The sequence below is a fragment of the Mya arenaria genome, chromosome 12, assembly GCF_026914265.1.
Source record: "Mya arenaria isolate MELC-2E11 chromosome 12, ASM2691426v1".
In the NCBI taxonomy this organism is placed as follows: Eukaryota; Metazoa; Mollusca; class Bivalvia; order Myida; family Myidae; genus Mya; species Mya arenaria.
Window position 1 is genome coordinate 67,375,254 of NC_069133.1, and position 13,889 is coordinate 67,389,142.

Consider the following 13,889-nt stretch of genomic DNA (forward strand, 5'->3'; position numbering starts at 1 on the left):
ATTTTTAGCAGATTATAACTATTTTTAAATCGTTATATTTATAAGATTAATGAGGGTCAAGATAATGGAGGCTCTGGTAGGAAGATAACATACAGTATTGATATTCACTTTAGTTTAGCCCATGATGTTTCAGAAATTATTACCGACCGCAAGTGTCCCATCGCCTGCAGGATTTGTTATTTAAACCTGACGTGACCCTGAAGCACGCTTAATTATTTGTAATGGTGAATTTATTTGACTTTTATGAGATAAGAAACAAATACAATTATTGTCTTAGTGTTAAAATAGTTGTATCTCAGGTTTCACATTGCTAATGCTTCAAATATTATAAATTGTAATTTACCTGCTACATAATAACAAGATAGTTTTCATTCTATGATTTTAGGCGTTTATATTTCTAATGAGATGTTTTCATTTTTTGCATAAAACTTCGTTCCGGTGTATTCCTGGCATTGTTTTAGACATTAGGCTTTCAATTTATATAAGCACACATGCCCTGATACGACAGTGAGTCATGCATACGTTTGGTGAAGCAAAGTAGTTCGGATTAAACCTGTTTAACATCCAAAGAGTACGGCATTCATAACAGCACTAGTACTGTTCCACATAGGTACTAACATTAAACATAAATAACATTAAATTTATCAATAAACTTTAAAAAGCACAATCATATTCTCATTCATAAAAACAGACTAGTTCCGATAATCTAAAAATAGTGTCAACTTCATTAACTGACCTATATTCTAAACATAGTCTCTACATACATTAACTGACCACATGTTTGTCCTCACCGCGGGAAAACGACCATCTGATAAGCTCTGCATTTAAAAGGTATTATTGCTAAAGTTGCTCGTAAAAATAAAATCATTTTCCTTAAAGAATTAAAACGTGTAAGTTCATAAAATTTGTCTAACGTATGCTATCTAATCAAAGCACCGAAAAACCTTTAGACGCGATTGAAGAGCGCATTTACTGTAACTTCAAATACATGGGGATACGTCGACTGAATTGATATAAAGCTGTGCATTTTGAATGGAATTATTGCTGAAGTTGTTTGTAAAATCATGATTTTCCCTAAACAAAACGTGTATGTTAATAAAAGGAAATGATATATATGATGTATTTATTTTCCTATCGTATGATATCTAATCAAATCAACGAAAAACCTTTAGAAACGAGTGAAATGGGGCATGCATTGTAACAATAAATACATGGGGATGGGGGATTACGACGATTGAAGTGACATTTACAAAAACAAAATGACACAAGACGCCCTAAAATAGATGAAGATATGTTTGTTTCCTCGCCCAGTGTGGGCACAAGCGGTCTTGGCCCTTGGCATATTTTTCACCTTTATCTATGTGCCCTTCACCCATTCCCATAGTTCAAATCGAATTTGCAACTCACATATTTGCCCGCAGATGGTCTTTCAGCGCTTCGCGCTTTGATTTCTGTTAGATTCTGTATGATACAAAAGACCAAAACCCCACGCACATGGCTGAACTTACTCGATGCAGAACATCTCTAAACACATGGCTTGTCGGTGGGTTCAATATTATATTATTTTCTGCAAATCTTTTGCAATTAAAACGAATATGTTTCTTTCTGTGGTCCTTTACTTATTTAGATCGGTATAAACGACTGATAACATTGAACAATGTACACATAGTAAGTTTTATTTCGAGAAGTATATGCAAATGCATGAACAAAAATGCATGGAATAATGATAATAAGGTAATAATAATAATAATAATTATAATAATAATAACAAAATTGAGACAGTTTCTCCCGTATACAAATGACACACATGCACGTAATACTATATCAAAGATTAGAAGCAACTATTAAACTGCTTTGTCTTTTCTAATACTATGACTAATACTATAACTAATACTATGACTAATACTATAACTAAACGATGTTATTCTTCTAGTCGAATGACTGAGACAATATACAACTATATGAATAGATGGAAACAGAACTGGCCCAGTCCAAAACTGTTTTGTCACTAGTGTATGACATAATGCATGAACCACAGGTAAATCTCTACAGCCTTATTGGTTAAGGTCAGCTGATAATGTCTGACATGCTTTTAAATTCTAGATCGTCTCCCAGGACGGAAAGAGCGACCATGTCCGATATAAAGTTGTCTGAGGGGGCCGCCGGAAGAGGAGCTGTCGGTGAAATTTTAACACTGGGCTCACTTGGCTTCTTCGATGAGCTATTTTTCGGCAGGTCCCCTGAGTTTTGTGCACTAAGGCTAGGTTTTTTAATTTCCGGTGGGAAAATGGGTGGAGGATGGTCAGGCGCCTGTCCACCTGGAATGCTTGTTTGTATTGTTGCCGGCTGCATGGTTTCAAACGTGCCCGGGTCAATACCGAGCATTGAAAATGAACCATGATCAATATCACTAGGGTTCATCGCACCGGTATCTGGTCGGCCATGGTCATTAGTATGCTCATGGGGCTTGAGAGTGTGGTCTCTAACGTCATTTAAGCTCACCTGGAAGGGGAGGTTCCGCGTGTTAGGAGGTATTTCTTCTGACAGAGGGTTCACAGAAAACACCGGAATGCTGGATAGAGAAAGGTCTTTGAAATCATCGGTTATATCATCTGACCGTACACTCTCAAATTCAGCGGCCACATCGCTCCACGAAGTCCTACCCAGTAGCTCCAAGCCTTCTATCGGTGCCGCCATCTCCTTCCGGTCATCTGACAAATCTCTTGAACGTTCTGAAGATGAGTGAGTGAACCCGTCATCTGACAGGTCGTCAAACATTGACGTCGCCCGCGGTATACCTTGTTTATCGGCATGCTGTATGTCTCTGTGAAATCCGCCTACGTGCCAAGGTCCATGACCCATATCATCCGGCTGGTCCATACGACGATCATCATGATCCATATCCCTGCGGTGATTGAATGCCATATCGCCTGGATGTAACAATTGACTGCCGCGGTGACCTTGCTCCTGTATCATATGTCCACTGCTGTGCCTTGGGGGACTAGAGCCGACATGGCCTGATTGTAATGAATGCCCACTTCCGTGCCCTTGATTTGGAACCATACGGCCCGACGTCAGGGAATGACCGCCATTATGCATGTTGTGATCCCGATTGATATGGTCTGAATGTAAGAAATGGGCGCCATTTTGAGCAGTGTGGCTGGATCGTAGAATACCAGTGTCAAAACCGGAAAAATGATTTCCGTGCATAGCACGCGATGATGGATCAACAGATGAGCTGAGAAGGCCCGCGCCTCCTAAAGTGGGTATCATGTTGGGGTGAACACTTGAAGGATCGAACTTCCTGTCAAATGAATTGGCCACACCATTTTCAACATCGTCCTTAAAGTCGTCTTGGTGACGTTGGAAGTGTGCAGACATCGAGGCATGTGTTTGGCCTGTATGTGAGGGGAGTTGCCTGTTCAAGTGATTGTTTACACCACCTAAGTTAGTGTTAAAGTTTCCAGCAGAGTGACCAATCACGCCCCTATTCGTCTGCGTACCAGCTAAGACCCCTTGAGAAGACTGACCATGATCACTGATAAGCCGTCCTCTATGTCGTTGATTGGAACCACTAGACTGGAAACCCTGGTCAAAGCGCTTGTCAAAACTGTCGTCTATCTTTCCGAGTTGAGCCTGGGAAATGTGTGAAACGAACCCTCCGTCACGCTTGTCATCGTTTTCCCATCCATCAGATCCGCGGTCATCGTTTCTGAAGCGTTCGTCGTCGTCGTCATCGTCAAACCTGTTATTAAAATCATCGTTAAATCGTTGGAAAGGAAAGTGTTGTGGTGGCGCCGCTCTAAAAGTTCCTCTAGAGTCATCATCAAAGCGGTCCTTGTCGTCGTCGTCATTGAATCTAGATCTGAAAAACATCTGTCTTTGCCTCTGTAAGCCTAATATCCCTACACTTTGTGGCAGATTCCTCATCAGCTGCACATTTCGTGCTTGAGGTATTCCGAAATTCATCATTGGAGAGAATGGTGGTTGCATTTGTTCCAATCCTGGTCGTTTGTACTTTTTACGTTGAAGAAAAATTCTTTCTTTCATCGATTTGTTCATAAGGTGTTTTACGAATTGGGCCTCGTTCTGCATTTGCTTCTGTCGAACTAAAATATTATTCTTGATAAGTTTTTGCCTAAGTAAGCGTTTCTTCAAAAGTAAAGACACTGGCTTCTTTCGTAGTTTCACCATAGGGATTATTGGTTTAAATATTTTTGGATGTTGAATAGGCAGTCCTCTAAACGGAACCATATGGCGAGGAGGACCTATCATCCTGACAGGTGGAGCCCTTAGTACGCCTGCTCGGCGGAAGTAAGATGGCCGGAATGTGGCGCCACCTAGCGCGATTATACTCGCCAAGAACGACCAGTACAGCAACGTTGTGGGAGTCTCCATGTTGGTCAAACCCAGTCTAAAAAAACATAACATAATAACTTTATGTTAACGTCTTAATATTTTTCTTTGAGAATTGTTAAGAATCCTTTCCCTGAAGCATTTGCACCATATTCATTTATCATCATCATCATCATCATCATCATCATCATCATCATCATCATCATCATCATCATCATCACCACCACCACAACCACCACCACCACCACCACCACCACCACCACCACCATCATCATCACCACCACCACCACCACCACCACCATCATCATCATCATCATCATCATCATCATCATCATCACCACCACCACCACCATCAGCAGCAGCAGCAGGACTTTTCGCGCAATCATACTGTCAGTGTTCTTGTAAAACATAAATTCGTCAATTATAAAGTTCTTCTAAGATAATAAGACAGCAGTAATGTTATAAAAATGTAAAAAGTGACGGTACGATTGCAAAGTACTGCTTAAGATAACGTTGATAATAATAATAATAATAGTAGTAGTAGTAGTAATAGTAGTAGTAGTAGTAGTAGTAGTAGGAGTAGTAGTAGTAGTAGTAGTAGTAGTAGTAGTAGTAGTAGTAGTAGTAGTAGTAGTAGTAGTAGCAGCAGCAGCAGTTGTAGTAGCAGAAGTAGCAGCAGTGGTAGTAGTAGTACTAGTAGTAGTAGTAGTAGAATTAGTAGTAGAATTAGTAGTAGAATTAGTAGTAATAGAAAAAGGAGTAAATATCATATCATATTCATAATTTAAAATAACTTTATTTGATATCATTTAAAAAATAACTATTTAAAACAACATTTTTAAAAGCACTTTATAAATATGTTCTTTACTATCACCTTTATATTTAAATATTGTTTACACACTCTTTTCTGAATTGAACATAATAACACTTCAATATTCAATTTTCTTCAACCAGGCAGTCGATCAATTACAAATCTAGAATTGTGTTCAATTATGTTCGTATATGTCATTAGTCTGCGACGTTATCATCGTATGCGATGCAATATTTGTAAAAATGAGACACTCACTTGTATAAGAAGGAGCCATGCCATTAAGATTAGGCACGACATCCAGCAGTTATTGAGCTTGTATTAAAGCTGCACTCTCACAGATATACCGTTTTTACAAAAAAAAATAATATTTTTTGTCTTGGAAAGTAAAAATCCTTGCGTAAATATCTGCAAACCAATGATGAAAGATTGCTGACAAAAGATCAGGTCGCAGTTTTTCATAGTTCCGTTCGAAAATTACTGTTTATGGATTAAACTGTTACTAGAGGTTTATGAAAAAGGCATAAAACATCCATTTTGAACTTCAATATAAAAATCTGCGATCTAATTTTTTGTCAGCAGTCTTATGTAATTCATGGTTTCCATGCATTTTCGCAAAAAAATGGCTCGTTCCAAGACAAAAAAATTATAATAAGTTGTCAAAACGTTCAATCTGTGAGAGAGCAGCTTTAATCCATTGTAGAGCGATCGCTTTAGTATTAGTAAGGCCGTCTTTGTAACTTTATTTATGTCATTCGAAACTCTTCGGCCATTTTTCATCGAAAATAACTAATAATTATTAAGGCAATAATTCACTGACAGTCAATTTAAATTCAGATATACAACATATACGCGTTAAAACACTATATTTAAGTTATACTATTACTTAAAAGTTTACGGGTACGTCTGCAGACATACCGGCATACATCCGAGGTTGTTTTTGCTGGAAAATGTCCGAGAAGTACCGAGTGTATTTATGTAATAATATTTTTTTTTGCTCCAAACATGACAGCAATAATCAAGTATTTGAAAAGTATATGTATTTTAAAAATTGTTCTTTGCACATATAGTATCTTTAAAACAAAGTCCAAGCAGATTTTGCACAGCTATATTTTCAAAGACTATTCCACTGATTGTTAAAATCATATAAACGGCTTGCTTTATGTTGCGTCTAAATAACCATATTTATTAGGATTAATTTAGATAATTAAAACATGCAATTTATTTTGCATCAATCGGCAACTACCAAAATTTCGTTTTCTCTGGTTGGATATTAGGCATTATTGTAATATGTGTACAATTTACTATATTAATAATCAAATATTTACCTTTGAACGTGTAGACAATCCTTAAATGTATTTGTTTCACAGAACTACCCCCCTTCGGCGAGCGCTTTACTGCTGGAATGAACTCGAAAAGAGAAAGAATATTATTTTATTATATTTGAAACTTTACCTAATTAGGTCTAGACAGCAATAATCATTAAACATATTAAATTTGACAATAAACCGCTAGTTTATTTCTATTACAGTCAGTGAAGGGTATTTTACAGGTAAAGATTATGTAAACTAAGTAATTATAAGTCATTGTCTCGCGACCTTGACAGCTGACATTGACATGGCGGGAAAATTAGGGCTCTCTTGTTATATGTAGAAAACCAATTAGTATAGCCATTAGCCTGTCAACTGACCGTGTTAAACATTGGGGACAGGCAGTTAATGCATAATGATACATACTCAAATAGAAATGATGCATTTAAATAAATAATAATAATAAATAATAATAATAAATAATAATAATAATAATAATAATAATAATAATAATAATAATAATAATAATAATAATAATAATAATAAAAATAATAAAATAATAATAATAATAATAATAATAATAATAATAATAATAATAATAATAATAATAATAATGATTTATTCATAAATAATTAGTAGTAGTAGTAGCAGTAGTAGGTTGCATCAACATGCCCTTTTTCTTATATACTTAAGTATTATAACCTTTGTCAAGTTTGTGCGTCTATTTATATAAAAAATATAACTTTATCAGTTATTTGTTTCCATCTGCATGGATAGTACCCGCAACGCTATTCTGTTGCGTTTGATAAAAGGAGACACATGTACACAAAAACAAAGTTATCAATAAACATAGACAGTCAATTCAAAATACTAGTAAACAGTTCTATGAAGGAAATATTTTAAGCTTTAACATGATACTAAAAGTGTGAATGGTTCAGTTAATATGAGAATTAAAGTAGAGACATAGGTTTCTATTTTGTTGATATATTAACTGTTTAAGATCAATTTTAATACAATAAAATCTGATTTTGCAAAAGAAAAAAGGGAAATCTAGCCATCTACGTAACATGTAAGATGTAACTGTAGTATACAATGAGATTCTAGATATTGTATGCACAATAAAGTTATTATAAATTGGCCATCTTTAAATATCCATAGTTTACACTTTTCTGTTTTTGGGGAACCACTTGGAATATTCATCTCGCAAAAGTTTTGAGATCTTTCTGCTTCTGATAAAGTCACAATGTTGATGCAACACCTTTATGTAGTGTCCGTGACCGTGTAGTTTCCGTGGCCGTGTAGTCTCCATGACCATGTAGTTTCCGTGACGGTGAAGTTTCCGTGACGGTGAAGTTTCCGTGACCGTGGAGTTTCCGTGACGGTGTAGCGTCCGTGACAGTGTAGTTTCCGCGGCGGTGTAGTTTCCGTGGCGGTGTAGTTTCCGTGGCGGGGTAGTTTCCGTGGCGATGTGGTGTCCGTGACGGGGTAGTTTCCGTGACGGTGTAGTGTCCGTGGCGGTGTAGTTTCTGTGGCGGTATAGTTTCCGTGACCTTGTAGTATCCGTGACGGTGTAGTTTCTGTGACGGTGAAGTTTCCGTGACGGTGTAGTTTCCGTGGCGGTGTAATGTCCGTTACGGTCTAGTTTCCGTGACAGTATAGTGTCCGTGAAGGTATAGTGTCACCGACGGTACATAGTGTCAATGGAATTGAGCCAACAGATTCTTCCATTATTTTATTTTTTTCATTTTTTCATGAAATGTAGATACAACATTGCCCTAATACATACACAAGTCAATAGTATATTAATATATTTCATGGATATAACAATGATAGAAATATGAAAAATAAAGTTTTTTTCTCATAAATAAATGCCTTACACTGAGAGTTTCTTTCTAGAGTAAATGGTTTTACATACATGGAATTAATAAAAATGAAAGTTTATCATTTTGAACTGATAATAATAGAAAAGGTGTTTTATACGGACTCTTCGATTGGCCACATCTGACAGCCATAAGTGTCAGATTAGGATTACGCCTCGAACCGTTGTCAATAGCTCATAAGTATAGGTAGAAATAAATACAGAGCAAGACTGGAACATCACTTTACATGTTTTATTGTTATGCAACTATTTCAAAGTTGAGTTTACATTAAGTACGGAAAATCATCACAATTCCAAGAACCATGTCGGAAAATAGTGCATTGAGCTAATGTTTCATGTTAGCATATACCCGACTTTGAATAAAGGTTTTTGTACTTTGTAACTTATGCTATCCAATAAATTGCATTTCTAAAAAGCATTATAGCAAACCGTTACTAATGAAAAAAGGATGGAAACACACATAGTGTATAAGCACGATTGAAATATCACGTTTAATACTTATAACTGAGTTAAAATTCAGACGATCGCATCATTCAAAATAATTTAAAAAACAACAACAAATCTCTGACTATTATTGCAAACATAACAATATAATTCATGTAAGAATGATGAAGTACATCACATTACATAATTGTTAATATCATAATAATGTCAAACACACACGGACAAGACAATACACTATAACAGGCTTTGGTTTAATTATTATTAAATATGTTATGACCACCTAACGCAACTAACTTCAAACAACAACAACAACAACAACATCAACATATATATATATATATATATATATATATATATATATATATATATATATATATATATATATATATATATATATATATATATATATATATATATATATATCTAACAACATGTTTACCATACCAATTTAAAATAAGAAATGTGAACATTCAAATATCTAGAATAAAGTTTCATTCAAACCAAGATGCTAGAAATTTGCTAGCATTTGTTAAACTTGAAAAAATGCTTGTTTAAACTTTTTTATAAATCTTTTTCAAAAACCCTAACATCAGTGACGTTTGCAAAACAAAAATGAAAAGGCTCGAGAAAACTCTACATAAACATTCAGGAACTGTCTCTCAAACTCCAGCGAATCAAAACTCGACCCACGATGTACCGCCAAAAGAGTAACTTCAAATGGCTAGCGTTCGGCAATTCAAAGAGCGTATTTTAAAGGCCTAGTTTAAGAACTCTATAAGTGACCCCCCCCCCCCCCCCCCACACACACACACACAAATAAACGTGTATTTGTACACAACCTCTGTTAATTGATCTTAATCTTATTGCCTTATGTCTTATCAGATCTCCAATATGAGTATCCTGCTTAACAATTTTCGATATTTTATTATAAAAATGGACCATAATTGGCCCTGAGCCAATAAACGAATACACAGGAAATTGGCCCCTACTGTGACACCAGTGCAATTAACAGGAGATGCACAACGGGTCCAAATTTCTCGAAACTTCTTAAGTCTCTTATAACCGGATTAAGCTAAGCTCACTATTTTTGTTTTTCAAAAATTTGCATAATATTTACTTCTTTAAGAGTTGTTATACTTTAAATAGGAATTATCTGTATGTTGATTACATTCAACCATTTTTCATTAATCAAACTTCAATAATAGTATATATTTTGGCTAATTGAAATAAGCTTCTTAAGCCTGTTAAGCTTAAGAAGTTTCGAAAAATTGGGGCCAGGGGATTATCATGCCAGACATTCCTTAAACTAGGCCTTTAAGCTAGGATTGAATTGGCCAGTATATACGAAACCAAAACAAACTGTACGAGTGTAGGACAAAATCCCCCCCCCCCCCGACCAAAATCCCTCCCACTCATTTTAGTATAGGTGGACATAATCCTTCCCCCCCATCAATTTTTCATGGCGGACTTTATCCCTCCCATCAGTTTTATAAGGCGGACATAATTTCCCCCATCATTTTTTTCTAGGCAGACCCCCCCCCCCCCAAAAAAAAAAAAAAAAAAAAAAATAATAATATATTTTTTTTAGTTTTATTATTTACTGCATGGATTTTGTCCAGGGGGATTTGGTCCGCCTCCCAAACGGATGCTTTGTGGATGTATGAGCCTGCAAGTAAGTTCCACAATAAAACGTATAAGAATACGCGCATTCGCTGACCATGGCAGTTGACTTTCACTGATGTGTGCAGTTGATTGACAGCTTACAGATGTTACTCTTGAGTCGAAGTCCACTTGTTGTGTTTGGACGGAACACAACCCGCGATTATCCAATGCACCGAAATCTTTACATGCTAGTTTCATTTACACACACTCGTATTCTATCTAGCCATTGGGCACGGTCGAACCCGCGAAGACCTTATGGTAGGTGCTTTATCAAAATAAAAGAGTACTTTTTAAGTGTCGCCGCTAAACGACCCATTTAGTCAGTAGTTAAAATATAATTCACTATAATCAACGTAAAACCTTAATGAGATACAATGTCTTCATCTTCGTATTTAAAAAAAAATATAACAATAACTGTCATTACACATTTTTTGTAACGTATAAGCTTTTTTCTGTTTTAAATTATGTATTTTTCTGTGTATCATGCACCAATCAATTGTAACCACGCCCCCAGGTCCGGGAAATAGCGGGGACTTTGACTTACGATCCAGCCAAGCCCGGGTAAAATCCCCGCCCTGCGGAGACGAACTGCTGGTAAAATCCTCGCCCTGCGGAGACGAACTGCTGGTAAAATTTCCGCCCTGCGGAGACGAACTGCTGGTAAAATTTCCGCCCTGCGGAGACGAACTGCTGGTAAAATTTCCGCCCTGCGGAGACGAACTGCTGGTAAAATTCCCGCCCTGCGGAGACGAACTGCTGGTAAAATTTCCGCCCTGCGGAGACGAACTGCTGGTAAAATTCCCGCCCTGCGGAGACGAACTGCTGGTAAAATTTCCGCCCTGCGGAGACGAACTGCTGGTAAAATTCCCGCCAAATGCCCTCGCAACCCAGGGACCCTAATAAGGCCCATTCCCCGCCATATTTGGCGCAGAGACAAAACCACCGCATTCACCTAGCACTGCGGGGCCACCTGGAAAGTAAAAACACGGCCCATTTCCTCGGCTATCCCCGGTATACCTTGTGGGGTGGGGATGTGGTTTCTATTGACTGGTGCATAAATATACAATCGTTTGTACTACATGGTTTGTAACTATGTATTCACGTTGATATTGAACATTACACAGATTTGTTGACGATGTACATTGTACATGTTGAAAATACAATATCTGTCTGTCCGGCCGTCTGTTAGTAAAACCACTGAATAGCTTAATGGAAATCTGTTTGCCCTGGTTGTCTTCATATACATCTAGATTATAGTTTACAATACGAAACTATGTTACGTCTGAGACGTTACTGTAAACTCCACCTATCAAACTGTTCGCATTTAACAGTTTCGGCGAATTTTTCGTCCACATATAAAAATGTATGTGTGTGTCTGTGTGCGTGCCTGCGTGGGCGTGCGTGTGTGCGTGCGCTAGCGTCCGTGTGTGGTTATACATTCTATATAAAAATAAAATGTCTAAGTATGTGAAGACATGCTTTTCCTCTCATTCAATTAGTACAATTATTGTAGTACAATAATGCCCTACAGCAATCTTCCTCAAACCAATTATGAAGACACAATTCAGTCACTTTGATAGATGGTGATTATAATATGAAACACACACACGCACGCGCGCGCACGCACGCACGCACGCACGCACACGCACACGCACACACACACTTATTTGTCTGTAAGCTTTTTTTAAGAAACTAAGCCACTCTTAACACCAGACCATACAGTTGTTTCTGGGCATAGAACTGTCTTATGTCACGTTTAAATTATTGACCTCTCCATTGGTCAGTTTGAAATACAGTTGAGTCACAAACACGTGTGACATATCGGTAATTTTTTAGAAAAAAATAACGAAAATATCACAAGATATTTCGAATAAAGCTGTTTTATATGTTTAGAAAATCATTTCTAGCACACCGGATAGGCATTTCCGGTGATTTCAGCCGTGCTGGAAAACTCCATCTGGCATCCCCCCATGCCAGATGAGTCACGCGCTGTGACGTAATACTTTCAATTTCTATTATTAAACACTAAATGTAACCATAGTTATGCGATTTTAATAGATGAGTTCCATTAACATTAACTTTACAAAAATATTCCTTAAAAACAAAACAAAATACTAGTAACCCTTAAAAGACGTGATAGCGAAGGAACTTATTGACGTATGCAGTGAATACAAATTACTGCGCGTCATGACGTCAGTAAACATATCGCACGCGCTTTTTGGTGAAATGTACAAAAACGCGCTTTCTTATGTATTTTCTTCACAAAAAATGTTATTTAAGGTATGCTAGAAAAAATATCTATCAGGTGTGTCCGTTCCGGATAGAAAAATCCGACCCTCGGGCACGCTGCGTAGCCGGTAACTCGGCAAGCCTCGTTACCTGGCAACGCATGTGCCCTCGGGTCGGATTTTTCTATCCGGAACGGGAACACATGACAGATATTATTAATCTATCACACGCAAAAAAAAAAACCAAAATCGGATATAATCGATGTTGAAACGTATTTTCACAGCCAACCGCTTATAGTGTATGTTGTGTTCACGTAATTGTCAAATATAAAAAAATACCTTTAAAGGACAGGGTTCGTGGAACTGCTGTGCTACTCGGGGGCGTGGTGCTTTTTACTTATACATTTGTACTATCGTCCGTCCATCCTAAATTAATAAACATGAACGTGGGCACCTACACGTTGTCAGGAGTCTTCAAACATAATTTTCAACCATGCAGTGGCGAAGAGATGATTATATAGAACCATGAATAATTACACGCAGAAAGAATTTCATTTAGGCCCGCTATGTCCCCCGGGGTTAGGGTAAGATAACGGATAGGTTTACGTTACTCTCCTGTAAAATTATTACTGATGGAAAAGACATGCTGAGCCCATGCTCAGGTTCAAGGTCATAATTATAGAAAGTACAGGGTTAAAGTCTTGATATTCTAACCAAAACACAATGTAAGATTTCAAATATTACCCTTAGTCATGGCTGTCATATAATATGCCCGGCTCGTATTCACGTACGTGTCTTAGCCTCAAATGTAGACTTAGGACTCAAGACTCAGACTTTGGGCTGTAAAACGGTATTCACTAATGTTTCTGAGATCAAAGTTTGAGTTCAAAGTCTGAGTCTGAGTCTCAAATGTTCAGTCTATAATTTAGAAGCTTTGCAACCTTCAAAGATGGCGGCTGGACATAGAGCTATCGTTAGAGATCGTATGTATCTGAGGCAAGTGCCACGTCCTCGTGTTTTTCGCGATAGAAGTAACCCTATGGAGGACCTAAGGGAAGAGGAGATATTTGCTCGTTATCGTTTCCGGCCGGATACGATCTACTTCATTGTTGATTTATGCCAGGCAGCTGCCCGGGACACAGGCAGATGTTTCGCAATACCTTTGGTGTTGTGCGTTTTAAGCTATCTGCGGTTTTTGGCAA